The following is a 17,263-nucleotide window of genomic DNA, read 5'->3' as shown; positions in this document are numbered from 1 at the left end:
TGTTTTACCTGTAGAAATATTTTTGTTAATTAAATAAATTGAAGTAAACATTTACAATCTTAGCATTTTATGCAATGAGCAACACATTTCTACATTTGAAATACTCCTGATCATCACCTGAAACATAGGGTAAACGCCATTAAGCTGTTTAGGATTTCTTCATATGATACAAGCTGTGTTGTACATTCACCCAAGTTCTACTGGTGATATGATTAGTTTGAAATAGTGCATTGGAAGCTCATATGAATGTTATAAAACTGTGGTGGAAACCAATAATATGCCCTTAATGAAATGTATTAATTTGTACAGCTGACCAGAAGTGCACTGATGTCATTAGTTCTACAAGTTCCATACAGTCACCCACTCTATCACCTTTTTAAAAAAGGGCAGTTTTCAGCATTCAAGGGTTTATGTCAGTGGTTGAGCGTAGGAGTGCTTTTCAAGAAGTCCCTGTTTCATAACCATATACCCTCTTCAATAGATCCTGTTAAAATGTTTTTCAACCCAATGCATTTTAAGAAACAATAGGATATATCATCATTTCAAATACAAAACAATGAACAATTGGGTTTAACTATGCTCTTAGCACAAAATCAACAAACTGCAGTAGAGAAGCAGTTACATTTTGCAGAATTTGTGCATTTGACAAAAGATTTTTTTCCATGTTCCAAGATCTACATGTGATACGAAATGTATGAATTCTTGCAATGGAAACCTCACTGTATTTTACCAAGGCAGATAAAGGAAATCCATCGCACCCCATATACATATAAGGAGGGTTTGGTGGCTGAAAATGCATTGCTTTGATGGTGATTGCATGTTGCTTGCACTTTGTACATATTACTGAATTAATAAAGGTGAACTTTTCAAAATTGGGGGTATAGCTCAGTGGTAGAGCATTTGACTGCAAATCAAGAGGTCCCTAGTTGAAATCTGGGTGCCCTCTTGTTCAACTGTTTTACCTGTAGAAAAAAACATTTACAATCTTAGCATTTGATGTAATGAGCAACACATTTCTACATTTGAAATACTCTTGAAACATAGGGTAAACACCATGAAACTGTTTAGGATTCCTTCATATGATACAAGCTGTGTTTTACATTCACCCAAGTTCTACTGGTGATATTATCAGTTTGAAATAGTCCATTGGAAGCTCATATGAATGTTATAAAAGTGTGGAGGAAACCAATAATATGCCCTTAATGAAATGTATTAATTTGTACAGCTGACCAGAAGTGCACTGATGTCATTAGTTCTACAAGTTCCATACAGTCACCCACTCTATTACCTTTTTAAAAAAGGGCAGTTTTCAGCATTCAAGGGTTTAACTCAGTGGTAGAGCGTAGGAGTGCAGTTCAAGAAGTCCCTGTTTCATAACCATATACCTTTGTCAAAAGATCCTGTTAAAATGTTTTTCAACCCAATGTACTGTAAGAAACAATAGGGTATATCATCATTTCATATAAAAATCAATGAACAATTGGGTTTAACTATGCTCTTAGCACAAAATCAACAAACTGCAGTAGAGAAGCAGTTATGTTTTGCAGAATTTGTGCATTTGACAAAAGTTTTTTTTTCCATGTTCCAAGATCTACATGTAGTACGAAATGTATGAATTCTTGCAATGGAAACCTCACTGTATTTTACCAAGGCAGATAAAGGACATCTTTTGTACCCCTTATACTTATAAGGAGGGTTTGGTTGCAGCTGAAAATGCATTGCTTTGGTGGTGATTGCATGTTGTTTCCACTTTGTACATATTACTGAATAAATAAAGGTGAACATTTGAGAAATTGGGTTATAGCTCAGGGGTAGAGCATTTCACTGCAGATCAAGAGGTCCCTAGTTCAAATCTGGGTGCTTCCTTTATCTATCTGTTTTACCTGTAGAAATATTTTTGTTAATTAAATAAATTGAAGTAAACATTTACAATCTTAGCATTTTATGCAATGAGCAACACATTTCTACATTTGAAATACTCCTGATCATCACCTGAAACATAGGGTAAACACCATTAAGCTGTTTAGGATTTCTTCATATGATACAAGCTGTGTTGTACATTCACCCAAGTTCTACTGGTGATATGATTAGTTTGAAATAGTGCATTGGAAGCTCATATGAATGTTATAAAACTGTGGTGGAAACCAATAATATGCCCTTAATGAAATGTATTAATTTGTACAGCTGACCAGAAGTGCACTGGTGTCATTAGTTCTACAAGTTCCATACAGTCACCCACTCTATCACCTTTTTAAAAAAGGGCAGTTTTCAGCATTCAAGGGTTTATGTCAGTGGTTGAGCGTAGGAGTGCTTTTCAAGAAGTCCCTGTTTCATAACCATATACCCTCTTCAATAGATCCTGTTAAAATGTTTTTCAACCCAATGCATTTTAAGAAACAATAGGATATATCATCATTTCAAATACAAAACAATGAACAATTGGGTTTAACTATGCTCTTAGCACAAAATCAACAAACTGCAGTAGAGAAGCAGTTACATTTTGCAGAATTTGTGCATTTGACAAAAGATTTTTTTCCATGTTCCAAGATCTACATGTGATACGAAATGTATGAATTCTTGCAATGGAAACCTCACTGTATTTTACCAAGGCAGATAAAGGAAATCCATCGCACCCCATATACATATAAGGAGGGTTTGGTGGCTGAAAATGCATTGCTTTGATGGTGATTGCATGTTGCTTGCACTTTGTACATATTACTGAATTAATAAAGGTGAACTTTTCAAAATTGGGGGTATAGCTCAGTGGTAGAGCATTTGACTGCAAATCAAGAGGTCCCTAGTTGAAATCTGGGTGCCCTCTTGTTCAACTGTTTTACCTGTAGAAAAAAACATTTACAATCTTAGCATTTGATGTAATGAGCAACACATTTCTACATTTGAAATACTCTTGAAACATAGGGTAAACACCATGAAACTGTTTAGGATTCCTTCATATGATACAAGCTGTGTTTTACATTCATCCAAGTTCTACTGGTGATATTATCAGTTTGAAATAGTCCATTGGAAGCTCATATGAATGTTATAAAACTGTGGTGGAAACCAATAATATGCCCTTAATGAAATGTATTAATTTGTACAGCTGACCAGAAGTGCACTGATGTCATTAGTTCTACAAGTTCCATACAGTCACCACTCAATCACCTTTTTAAAAAAGGGCAGTTTTAAGCATTCAAGGGTTTAACTCAGTGGTAGAGCGTAGGAGTGCAGTTCAAGAAGTCCCTGTTTCATAACCATATACCCTCGTCAATAGATCCTGTTAAAATGTTTTTCAACCCAATGCACTGTAAGAAACAATAGGATATATCATTTCATATAAAAAACAATGAACAATTGGGTTTAACTATGCTCTTAGCACAAAATCAACAAACTGCAGTAGAGAAGCAGTTACGTTTTGCAGAATTTGTGCATTTGACAAAAGTTTTTTTTTTCCATGTTCCAAGATCTACATGTGATACGAAATGTATGAATTCTTGCAATGGAAACCTCACTGTATTTTACCAAGGCAGATAAAGGACATCTTTTGTACCCCTTATACTTATAAGGAGGGTTTGGTGGCTGAAAATGTATTGCTTTGAGGGTGATTGCATGTTGCTTCCACTTTGTTCATATTCCTGAATTAATAAAGGTGACCGTTTCAGAACTGGGGGTATAGCTCAGTGGTACAGCATTTGACTGCAGATCAAGTGGTCTCTAGTTAAAATCTGGGTGCCCCCTTGTTCAACTGTTTTACCTGTAGAAAAAAAACATTTACAATCTTAGCATTTGATGTAATGAGGAACACATTTCTACATTTGAAATACTCCTGATCATCTCCTGAAACATAGGGTAAACACCATGAAACTGTTTAGGATTTCGTCATATGATACAAGCTGTGTTTTACATTCACCCAAGTTCTACTGGTGATACTATCAGTTTGAAATAGTCCATTGGAAGCTCATATGAATGTTATAAAACTGTGGTGGAAACCAATAATATGCCCTTAATGAAATGTACTAATTTGTACAAATGACCAGAGGTGCACTGATGTCATTAGTTCTACAAGTTCCATACAGTCACCCACTCTATCACCTTTTTTAAAAAAGGCAGTTTTCGGCATTCAAGGGTTTATGTCAGTGGTAGAGCGTAGGAGTGCTTTTCAAGAAGTCCCTGTTTCATAACCATATACCCTCTTCAATAGATCCTGTTAAAATGTTTTTCAACCCAATGCACTGTAAGAAACAATAGGATATATCATCATTTCATATACAAAACAATGAACAATTGGGTTTAACTATGCGCTTAGCACAAAATCAACAAACTGCAGTAGAGAAGCAGTTACATTTTTCAGAATTTGTGCATTTGACAAAAGATTTTTTTTCCATGTTCCAAGATCTACATGTGATACGAAATGTATGAATTCTTGCAATGGAAACCTCACTGTATTTTACCAAGGTAGATAAAGGACATCCTTCGGATCCCATATACTTATAAGGAGGGTTTGGTGGCTGAAAATGCATTGCTTTGATGGTGATTGCATGTTGCTTGCACATTGTACATATTACTGAATTAATAAAGGTGAACTTTTCTGAACTGGGAGTATAGCTCAGTGGTAGAGCATTTGACTGCAGATCAAGAGGTCCCTAGTTCAAATCTGGGTGCCCCCTTGTCCAAATGTTTTACCTGTAGAAATATTTTTTTAATGAAATAAATTGAAGTAAACATTTACAATCTTAGCATTTTATGTAATGAGCAACACATTTCTATATTTCAAATACTCCTGATCATCATCTGAAACATAGGGTAAACACCATTAAGCTGTTTAGGATTTCTTCATATGATACAAGCTGTGTTTTACATTCACCCAAGTTCTACTGGTGATATGATTAGTTTGAAATAGTCCATTGGAAGCTCATATGAATGTTATAAAACTGTGGTGGAAACCAATAATATGCCCTTAATGAAATGTATTAATTTGTACACCTGACCAGAAGTGCACTGATGTCATTAGTTCTACAAGTTCCATACAGTCACCCACTCTATCACCTTTTTCAAAAAGGGCAGTTTTCAGCATTCAAGGGTTTATGTCAGTAGTAGAGCGTAGGAGTGCTTTTCAAGAAGTCCCTGTTTCATAACCATATACCCTTTTCAATAGATCCTGTTAAAATGTTTTTCAACACAATGCACTGTAAGAAACAATAGGATATATCATCATTTCATATACAAAACAATGAACAATTGGGTTTAACTATGCGCTTAGCACAAAATCAACAAACTGCAGTAGAGAAGCAGTTACATTTTGCAGAATTTGTGCATTTGACAAAAGATTTTTTTTTCCATGTTCCAAGATCTACATGTGATACGAAATGTATGAATTCTTGCAATGGAAACCTCACTGTATTTTACCAAGGTAGATAAAGGACATCCTTCGGATCCCATATACTTATAAGGAGGGTTTGGTGGCTGAAAATGCATTGCTTTGATGGTGATTGCATGTTGCTTGCACTTTGTACATATTACTGAATTAATAAAGGTGAACTTTTCAGAACTGGGAGTATAGCTCAGTGGTAGAGCATTTGACTGCAGATCAAGAGGTCCCTAGTTCAAATCTGGGTGCCCCCTTGTCCAAATGTTTTACCTGTAGAAATATTTATCAATTAAAAAAATTGAAGTAAACATTTACAATCTTAGCATTTCATGTAATGAGCAACACATTTCTACATTTGAAATACTCCTGATCATCTCCTGAAACATAGGGTAAACACCATGAAACTGTTTAGGATTTCTTCATATGATACAAGCTGTGTTTTACATTCACCCAAGTTCTACTGGTTATATTATCAGTTTGAAATAGTCCATTGGAAGCTCATATGAATGTTATAAAACTGTGGTGGAAACCAATAATATGCCCTTAATGAAATGTATTAATTTGTACAGCTGACCAGAAGTGCACTGATGTCATTAGTTCTACAAGTTCCATACAGCCACCCACTCTATCACCTTTTTAAAAAGGGCACTTTTCAACATTCAAGGGTTTTTGTCAGTGGTAGAGCGTAGGAGTGTAGTTCAAGAAGTCCCTGTTTCATAACCATATACCCTCTTCAATAGATCCTGTTAAAATGTTTTTCAACCCAATGCACTGTAAGAAACAATAGGATATATCATCATTTCATATACAAAACAATGAACAATTGGGTTTAACTATACTCTTAGCACAAAATCAACAAACGGCAGTAGAGAAGCAGTTACATTTTGCAGAATTTGTGCATTTGACAAAAGATTTTTTTCCATGTTCCAAGATCTACATGTGATACGAAATGTATGAATTCTTGCAATGGAAACCTCACTGTATTTTACCAAGGCAGATAAAGGACATCCTTCGCACCGCATATACTTATAAGGAGGGTTTGGTGGCTGAAAATGCATTGCTTTGATGGTGATTGCATGTTGCTTCCACTTTGTACATATTACTGAATAAATAAAGGTGAATATTTCAGAAATGGGGGTATAGGGCAGGGGTAGAGCATTTCACTGCAGATCAAAAGGTCCCTAGTTCAAATCTGGGTGCCCCCTTGTCCAACTGTTTTACCTGTAGAAATATTTTTTTAATGAAATAAATTGAAGTAAACATTTACAATCTTAGCATTTTATGTAATGAGCAACACATTTCTATATTTCAAATACTCCTGATCATCATCTGAAACATAGGGTAAACACCATTAAGCTGTTTAGGATTTCTTCATATGATACAAGCTGTGTTTTACATTCACCCAAGTTCTACTGGTGATATGATTAGTTTGAAATAGTCCATTGGAAGCTCATATGAATCTTATAAAACTGTGGTGGAAACCAATAATATGCCCTTAATGAAATGTATTAATTTGTACACCTGACCAGAAGTGCACTGATGTCATTAGTTCTACAAGTTCCATACAGTCACCCACTCTATCACCTTTTTCAAAAAGGGCAGTTTTCAGCATTCAAGGGTTTATGTCAGTGGTAGAGCGTAGGAGTGCTTTTCAAGAAGTCCCTGTTTCATAACCATATACCCTTTTCAATAGATCCTGTTAAAATGTTTTTCAACCCAATGCACTGTAAGAAACAATAGGATATATCATCATTTCATATACAAAACAATGAACAATTGGGTTTAACTATGCTCTTTGCACAAAATCAACAAACTGCAGTAGAGAAGCAGTTACATTTTGCAGAATTTTTGCATTTGACAAAAGATTTTTTTTCCATGTTCCAAGATCTACATGTGATACGAAATGTATGAATTCTTGCAATGGAAACCTCACTGTATTTTACCAAGGCAGATAAAGGACATCCTTCGCACCGCATATACTTATAAGGAGGGTTTGGTGGCTGAAAATGCTTTGCTTTGATGGTGATTGCATGTTGCTTGCACTTTGTACATATTACTGAATTAATAAAGATGAACTTTTCAGAACTGGGGGTATAGCTCAGTGGTAGAGCATTTGACTGCAGATCAAGAGGTCCCTAGTTCAAATCTGGGTGCCCCCTTGTTCAACTGTTTTACCTGTAGAAATATTTTTTTAATGAAATAAATTGAAGTAAACATTTACAATCTTAGCATTTTATGTAATGAGCAACACATTTCTATATTTCAAATACTCCTGATCATCACCTGAAACATAGGGTAAACACCATTAAGCTGTTTAGGATTTCTTCATATGATACAAGCTGTGTTTTACATTCACCCAAGTTCTACTGGTGATATGATCAGTTTGAAATAGTCCATTGGAAGCTCATATGAATGTTATAAAACTGTGGTGGAAACCAATAATATGCCCTTAATGAAATGTATTAATTTGTACAGCTGACCAGAAGTGCACTGATGTCATTAGTTCTACAAGTTCCATACAGTCACCCACTCTATCACCTTTTTAAAAAAGGGCAGTTTTCAGCATTCAAGGGTATATGTCAGTGGTTGAGCGTAGGAGTGCTTTTCAAGAAGTCCCTGTTTCATAACCATATACCCTCTTCAATAGATCCTGTTAAAATGTTTTTCAACCCAATGCATTTTAAGAAACAATAGGATATATCATCATTTCAAATACAAAACAATGAACAATTGGGTTTAACTATGCTCTTAGCACAAAATCAACAAACTGCAGTAGAGAAGCAGTTACATTTTGCAGAATTTGTGCATTTGACAAAAGATTTTTTTCCATGTTGCAAGATCTACATGTGATACGAAATGTATGAATTCTTGCAATGGAAACCTCACTGTATTTTACCAAGGCAGATAAAGGACATCCATCGCACCCCATATACTTATAAGGAGGGTTTGGTGGCTGAAAATGCATTGCTTTGATGGTGATTGCATGTTGCTTGCACTTTGTACATATTACTGAATTAATAAAGGTGAACTTTTCAAAATTGGGGGTATATCTCAGTGGTAGAGCATTTGACTGCAAATCAAGAGGTCCCTAGTTGAAATCTGGGTGCCCTCTTGTTCAACTGTTTTACCTGTAGAAAAAAACATTTACAATCTTAGCATTTGATGTAATGAGCAACACATTTCTACATTTGAAATACTCCTGATCATCTCCTGAAACACAGGGGAAACACCATGAAACTGTTTAGGATTTCTTCATATGATACAAGCTGTGTTTTACTTTCACCCAAGTTCTACTGGTGATATTATCAGTTTGAAATAGTCCATTGGAAGCTCATATGAAGGTTATAAAACTGTGTTGGAAACCAATAATATGCCCTTAATGAAATGTATTAATTTGTAGAGATGACCAGAAGTGCACTGATGTCATTAGTTCTACAAGTTCCATACAGTCACCCACTCTATCACCTTTTTAAAAAAGGGCAGTTTTCAACATTCAAGGGTTTATGTCAGTGGTAGAGCGTAGGAGTGCAGTTCAAGAAGTCCCTGTTTCATAACCATATACCCTCATCAATACATCCTGTTAAAATGTTTTTCAACCCAATGTACTGTAAGAAACAATAGGATATATCATCATTTCATATAAAAAACAATGAACAATTGGGTTTAACTATGCTCTTAGCACAAAATCAACAAACTGCAGTAGAGAAGTAGTTACGTTTTGCAGAATTGGTGCATTTGACAAACATTTTTTTTCCATGTTCCAAGATCTACATGTGATACGAAATGTATGAATTCTTGCAATGGAAACCTCACAGTATTTTACCAAGGCAGATAAAGGACATCTTTTCTACCCCTTATACTTATAAGGAGGGTTTGGTGGCTGAAAATTCATTGCTTTGAGGGTGATTGCATGTTGCTTCCACTTTGTTCATATTCCTGAATTAATAAAGGTGAACTTTTCAGAACTGGGGGTATAGCTCAGTGGTACAGCAGTTGACTGCAGATCAAGTGGTCTCTAGTTCAAATCTGGGTGCCCCCTTGTTCAACTGTTTTACCTGTAGAAAAACACATTTACAATCTTAGCATTTGATGTAATGAGGAACACATTTCTACATTTCAAATACTCCTGATCATCTCCTGAAACATAGGGTAAACACCATGAAACTGTTTAGGATTTCGTCATATGATACAAGCTGTGTTTTACATTCACCCAAGTTCTACTGGGGATATTATCAGTTTGAAATAGTCCATTGGAAGCTCATATGAATGTTATAAAACTGTGGTGGAAACCAATAATGTGCCCTTAATGAAATGTATTAATTTGTACAAATGACCAGAGGTGCACTGATGTCATTAGTTCTACAAGTTCCATACAGTCACCCACTCTATCACCTTTTTAAAAAAGGGCAGTTTTCAGCATTCAAGGGTTTATGTCAGTGGTAGAGCATAGGAGTGCTTTTCAAGAAGTCCCTGTTTCATAACCATATACCATCTTCAATAGATCCTGTTAAAATGTTTTTCAACCCAATGCACTGTAAGAAACAATAGGATATATCATCATTTCATATACAAAACAATGAACAATTGGGTTTAACTATGCGCTTAGCACAAAATCAACAAACTGCAGTAGAGAAGCAGTTACATTTTGCAGAATTTGTGCATTTGACAAAAGATTTTTTTTCCATGTTCCAAGATCTACATGTGATACGATATTTATGAATTCTTGCAATGGAAACCTCACTGTATTTTACCAAGGTAGATAAAGGACATCCTTCGCATCCCATATACTTATAAGGAGGGTTTGGTGGCTGAAAATGCATTGCTTTGATGGTGATTGCATGTTGCTTGCACTTTGTACATATTACTGAATTAATAAAGGTGATCTTTTCAGAACGGGGAGTATAGCTCAGTGGTAGAGCATTTGACTGCAGATCAAGAGGTTCCTAGTTCAAATCTGGGTGCCCACTTGTTCAACTGTTTTACCTATAGAAAAAAACATTTACAATCTTAGCATTTGATGTAATGAGCAACACATTTCCACATTTGAAATACTCCTGATCATCACCTGAAACATAGGGTAAACACCATTAAGCTGTTTAGGATTTCTTCATATGATACAAGCTGTGTTTTACATTCACCCAAATTCTACTGGTGATATTATCAGTTTGAAATAGTCCATTGGAAGCTCATATGAATGTTATAAAACTGTGGTGGAAACCAATAATATGCCCTTAATGAAATGTATTAATTTGTACAGCTGACCAGAAGTGCACTGATGTCATTCGTTCTACAAGTTCCATACAGTCACCCACTCTATCACCTTTTTAAAAAAGGGCAGTTTTCAGCATTCAAGGGTTTAACTCAGTGGTAGAGCGTAGTAGTGTAGTTCAAGAAGTCCCTGTTTCATAACCATATACCCTCTTCAATAGATCCTGCTAAAATGTTTTTCAACCCAATGCACTGTAAGAAACAATAGGATATATCATCATTTCATATACAAAACAATGAACAATTGGGTTTAACTATACTCTTAGCACAAAATCAACAAACTGCAGTAGAGAAGCAGTTACATTTTGCAGAATTTGTGCATTTGACAAAAGATTGTTTTCCATGTTCCAAGATCTACATGTGATACGAAATGTATGAATTCTTGCAATGGAAACCTCACTGTATTTTACCAAGGCAGATAAAGGACATCTTTTGTAACCCTTATACTTATAAGGAGGGTTTGGTGGCTGAAAATGCATTGCTTTGATGGTGATTGCATGTTGCTTCCACTTTGTACATATTACTGAATAAATAAAGGTGAATATTTCGGAAATGGGGATATAGGGCAGGGGTAGAGCATTTCACTGCAGATCAAAAAGTCCCTAGTTCAAATCTGGGTGCTCCCTTGTCCAACTGTTTTACCTGTAGAAATATTTTTTTAATGAAATAAATTGAAGTAAACATTTACAATCTTAGCATTTTATGTAATGAGCAACACATTTCTATATTTCAAATACTCCTGATCATCACCTGAAACATAGGGTAAACACCATTAAGCTGTTTAGGATTTCTTCATATGATACAAGCTGTGTTTTACATTCACCCAAGTTCTACTGGTGATATGATCAGTTTGAAATAGTCCATTGGAAGCTCATATGAATGTTATAAAACTGTGGTGGAAACCAATAATATGCCCTTAATGAAATGTATTAATTTGTACAGCTGACCAGAAGTGCACTGATGTCATTAGTTCTACAAGTTCCATAGAGTCACCCACTCTATCACCTTTTTAAAAGGGGCAGTTTTCAACATTCAAGGGTTTATGTCAGTGGTAGAGCGTAAGAGTGTAGTTCAAGAAGTCCCTGTTTCATAGCCATATACCCTCTTCAATAAATCCTGTTAAAATGTTTTTCAACCCAATGCACTGTAAGAAACAATAGGATATATCATCATTTCATATACAAAACAATGAACAATTGGGTTTAACTATGCTCTTAGCACAAACTAAACAAACTGCAGTAGAGAAGCAGTTACATTTTGCAGAATTTGTGCATTTGACAAAAGATTTTTTTTCCATGTTCCAAGATCTACATGTGATACGAAATGTATGAATTCTTGCAATGGAAACCTCACTGTATTTTACCAAGGCAGATAAAGGACATCCTTCGCACCCCTGATACTTATAAGGAGGGTTTGGTGGCTGAACATGCATTGCTTTGATGGTGATTGCATGCTGCTTCCACTTTGTACATATTACTGAATAAATAAAGGTGAACATTTCAGAAATGGGGGCATAGCTCAGTGGTAGAGCATTTCACTGTAGATCAAAAGGTCCCTAGTTCAAATCTGGGTGCCCCCTTGTCCAACTGTTTTACCTGTAGAAATATTTTTTTAATTAAATAAATTGAAGTAAACATTTACAATCTTAGCATTTCATGTAATGAGCAACACATTTCTACATTTGAAATACTCCTGATCATCTCCTGAAACATAGGGTAAACACCATGAAACTGTTTAGGATTTCGTCATATGATACAAGGTGTGTTTTACATTCACCCAAGTTCTACTGGTGATATTATCAGTTTGAAATAGTCCATTGGAAGCTCATATGAATGTTATAAAACTGTGGTGGAAACCAATAATATGGCCTTAATGAAATGTATTAATTTGTACAAATGACCAGAGGTGCACTGATGTCATTAGTTCTACAAGTTCCATACAGTCACCCACTCTATCACCTTTTTAAAAAAGGGCAGTTTTCAGCATTCAAGGGTTTATGTCAGTGGTAGAGCGTAGGAGTGATTTTCAAGAAGTCCCTGTTTCATAACCATATACCCTCTTCAATAGATCCTGTTAATATGTTTTTCAACCCAATGCACTGTAAGAAACAATAGGATATATCATCATTTCATATACAAAACAATGAACAATTGGGTTTAACTATGCCCTTAGCACAAAATCAACAAACTGCAGTAGAGAAGCAGTTACATTTTGCAGAATTTGTGCATTTGACAAAAGTTTTTTTTTCCATGTTCCAAGATCTACATGTGATACGAAATGTATGAATTCTTGCAATGGAAACCTCACTGTATTTTACCAAGGCAGATAAAGGGCATCGTTCGCACCGCATATACTTATAAGGAGGGTTTGGTGGCTGAAAATGGTTTGCTTTGATGGTGATTGCATGTTGCTTGTACTTTGTACATATTACTGAATTAATAAAGGTGAACTTTTCAGAGGTGGGGTATAGCTCAGTGGTAGAGCATTTGACTGCAGGTCAAGAAGTCCCTAGTTCAAATCTGGGTGCCCCCTTGTTCAACTGTTTTACCTATAGAAAAAAACATTTACAATCTTAGCATTTGATGTAATGAGCAACACATTTCTACATTTGAAATACTCCTGATCATCTCCTGAAACATAGGGTAAACACCATGAAACTGTTTGGGATTTCTTCATATGATACAAGCTGTGTTTTACATTCACCCAAGTTCTACTGGTGATATTATCAGTTTGAAATAGTCCATTGGAAGCTCATATGAATGTTATAAAACTGTGGTGGAAACCAATAATATGCCCTTAATGAAATGTATTAATTTGTACAGCTGACCAGAAGTGCACTGATGTCATTAGTTCTACAAGTTCCATACAGTCACCCACTCTATCACCTTTTTAAAAAAGGGCAGTTTTCAGCATTCAAGGGTTTAACTCAGTGGTAGAGCGTAGGAGTACAGTTCAAGAAGTTCCTGTTTCATAACCATATACCCTCATCAATAGATCCTGTTAAAATGTTTTTCAACCCAATGCACATTAAGAAACAATAGGATATATCATCATTTCATATAAAAAACAATGAACAATTGGGTTTAACTATGCTCTTAGCACAAAATCAACAAACTGCAGTAGAGAAGCAGTTACGTTTTGCAGAATTTGTGCATTTGACAAAAGTTTTTTTTTCCATGTTCCAAGATCTACATGTGATACGAAATGTATGAATTCTTGCAATGGAAACCTCACTGTATTTTACCAAGGCAGATAAAGGGCATCCTTCGCACCGCATATACTTATAAGGAGGGTTTGGTGGCTGAAAATGGTTTGCTTTGATGGTGATTGCATGTTGCTTGTACTTTGTACATATTACTGAATTAATAAAGGTGAACTTTTCAGAGGTGGGGTATAGCTCAGTGGTAGAGCATTTGACTGCAGATCAAGAGGTCCCTAGTTCAAATCTGGGTGCCCCCTTGTTCAACTGTTTTACCTGTAGAAATATTATTTTAATTAAATAAATTGAAGAAAACATTTACAATCTTAGCATTTAATGTAATGAGCAACACATTTCTACATTTGAAATACTCCTGATCATCTCCTGAAACATAGGGTAAACACCATGAAACTGTTTAGGATTTCTTCATATGATACAAGCTGTGTTTTACATTCACCCAAGTTCTACTGGTGATATGATCAGTTTGAAATAGTCCATTGGAAGCTCATATGAATGTTATAAAACTGTGGTGGAAACCAATGATATGCTCTTAATGAAATGTATTAATTTGTACAGCTGACCAGAAGTGCACTGATGTCATTAGTTCTACAAGTTCCATACAGTCACCCACTCTATCACCTTTTTAAAAAAGGGCAGTTTTCAGCATTCAAGGGTTTAACTCAATGGTAGAACGTAGGAGTGCAGTTCAAGAAGTCCCTGTTTCATAACCATATACCCTCGTCAATACATCCTGTTAAAATGTTTTTCAACCCAATGTACTGTAAGAAACAATAGGATATATCATCATTTCATATAAAAAACAATGAACAATTGGGTTTAACTATGCTGTTAGCACAAAATCAACAAACTGCAGTAGAGAAGCAGTTACGTTTTGCAGAATTTGTGCATTTGACAAAAGTTTTTTTTTCCAGTTCCAAGATCTACATGTGATACGAAATGTATGAATTCTTGCAATGGAAACCTCACTGTATTTTACCAAGGCAGATAAAGGACATCTTTTGTACCCCTTATACTTATAAGGAGGGTTTGGTGGCTGAAAATGCATTGCTTTGAGGGTGATTGCATGTTGCTTCCACTTTGTACATATTCCTGAATTAATAAAGGTGAACTTTTCAGAACGGGGGTATAGCTCAGTGGTAGAGCATTTGACTGCAGATCAAGTGGTCTCTAGTTCAAATCTGGGTGCCCCTTTGTTCAACTATTTTACCTGTAGAAAAAAAACATTTACAATCTTAGCATTTGATGTAATGAGCAACACATTTCTACATTTGAAATACTCCTGATCATCTCCTGAAACATAGGGTAAACACCATGAAACTGTTTAGGATTTCGTCATATGATACAAGCTGTGTTTTACATTCACCCAAGTTCTACTGGTGATATTATCAGTTTGAAATAGTCCATTGGAAGCTCATATGAATGTTATAAAACTGTGGTGGAAACCAATAATATGCCCTTAATGAAATGTATTAATTTGTACACCTGACCAGAAGTGCACTGATGTCATTAGTTCTACAAGTTCCATACAGTCACCCACTCTATCACCTTTTTAAAAAAGGGCAGTTTTCAGCATTCAAGGGTTTATGTCAGTGGTAGAGTGTAGGAGTGCTTTTCAAGAAGTCCCTGTTTCATAACCATATACCCTTTTCAATAGATCCTGTTAAAATGTTTTTCAGCCCAATGCACTGTAAGAAACAATAGGATATATCATCATTTCATATACAAAACAATGAACAATTGGGTTTAACTATGCTCTTAGCACAAAATCAACAAACTGCAGTAGAGAAGCAGTTACATTTTGCAGAATTTTTGCATTTGACAAAAGATTTTTTTTCCATGTTCCAAGATCTACATGTGATACGAAATGTATGAATTCTTGCAATGGAAACCTCACTGTATTTTACCAAGGCAGATAAAGGACATCCTTCGCACTGCATATACTTATAAGGAGGGTTTGGTGGCTGAAAATGCTTTGCTTTGATGGTTGCTTGCACTTTGTACATATTACTGAATTAATAAAGGTGACCTTTTCAGAACCAGGGGTATAGCTCAGTGGTAGAGCATTTGACTGCAGATCAAGAGGTCCCTAGTTTAAATCTGGGTGCCCCCTTGTTCAACTGTTTTACCTGTAGAAATATTATTTTAATTAAATAAATTGAAGAAAACATTTACAATCTTAGCATTTTATGTAATGACCAACACATTTCTACATTTGAAATACTCCTGATCATCTCCTGAAACATAGGGTAAACACCATGAAACTGTTTAGGATTTCTTCATATGATACAAGCTGTGTTTTACATTCACCCAAGTTCTACTGGTGATATGATTAGTTTGAAATAGTCCATTGGAAGCTCATATGAATGTTATAAAACTGTGGTGGAAACCAATAATATGCTCTTAATGAAATGTATTAATTTGTACAGCTGACCAGAAGTGCACTGATGTCATTAGTTCTACAAGTTCCATACAGTCACCCACTCTATCACCTTTTTAAAAAAGGGCAGTTTTCAGCATTCAAGGGTTTAACTCAATGGTAGAGCGTAGGAGTGCAGTTCAAGAAGTCCCTGTTTCATAACCATATACCCTCGTCAATACATCCTGTTAAAATGTTTTTCAACCCAATGTACTGTAAGAAACAATAGGATATATCATCATTTCATATAAAAAACAATGAACAATTGGGTTTAACTATGCTCTTAGCACAAAATCAACAAACTGCAGTAGAGAAGCAGTTACGTTTTGCAGAATTTGTGCATTTGACAAAAGTTTTTTTTCCATGTTCCAAGATCTACATGTGATACGAAATGTATGAATTCTTGCAATGGAAACCTCACTGTATTTTACCAAGGCAGATAAAGGACATCTTTTGTACCCCTTATACTTATAAGGAGGGTTTGGTGGCTGAAAATGCATTGCTTTGAGGGTGATTGCATGTTGCTTCCACTTTGTTCATATTCCTGAATTAATAAAGGTGAACTTTTCAGAACTGGGGGTATAGCTCAGTGGTACAGCATTTGACTGCAGATCAAGTGGTCTCTAGTTCAAATCTGGGTGCCCCCTTGTTCAACTGTTTTACCTGTAGAAAAAAAACATTTACAATCTTAGCATTTGATGTAATGAGGAACACATTTCTACATTTGAAATACTCCTGATCATCTCCTGAAACATAGGGTAAACACCATTAAGCTGTTTAGGATTTCTTCATATGAATCAAGCTGTGTTTTACATTCACCCAAATTCTACTGGTGATATGATTAGTTTGAAATAGTCCATTGGAAGCTCATATGAATGTTATAAAACTGTGGTGGAAACCAATAATATGCCCTTAATGAAATGTATTAATTTGTACACCTGACCAGAAGTGCACTGATGTCATTAGTTCTACAAGTTCCATACAGTCACCCACT

General features: G+C 35.5%; 3 non-coding genes across 3 annotated transcripts; all 3 read left to right on the top strand.

Annotated features, from left to right (window-relative positions):
• Window positions 1–4,592: 4,592 nt before the first annotated feature.
• TRNAC-GCA (transfer RNA cysteine (anticodon GCA)) lies at window positions 4,593–4,664 on the top strand. The gene has a single exon. It is a non-coding gene; the product is annotated as a tRNA-Cys (tRNA).
• Window positions 4,665–5,547: 883 nt separating this feature from the next.
• TRNAC-GCA (transfer RNA cysteine (anticodon GCA)) lies at window positions 5,548–5,619 on the top strand. The gene has a single exon. It is a non-coding gene; the product is annotated as a tRNA-Cys (tRNA).
• A 1,833-nt stretch (window positions 5,620–7,452) lies between these two features.
• TRNAC-GCA (transfer RNA cysteine (anticodon GCA)) lies at window positions 7,453–7,524 on the top strand. The gene has a single exon. It is a non-coding gene; the product is annotated as a tRNA-Cys (tRNA).
• Window positions 7,525–17,263: the final 9,739 nt, after the last annotated feature.

Source organism: Ambystoma mexicanum, unplaced genomic scaffold (assembly GCF_040938575.1).
Source record: "Ambystoma mexicanum isolate Mex_15411 unplaced genomic scaffold, UKY_AmexF1_1 Mex_scaf84, whole genome shotgun sequence".
In the NCBI taxonomy this organism is placed as follows: domain Eukaryota; kingdom Metazoa; phylum Chordata; class Amphibia; order Caudata; family Ambystomatidae; genus Ambystoma; species Ambystoma mexicanum.
Note: the sequence above shows the minus strand (reverse complement) of the source record. Positions and strands in the feature narration are given on the sequence as shown.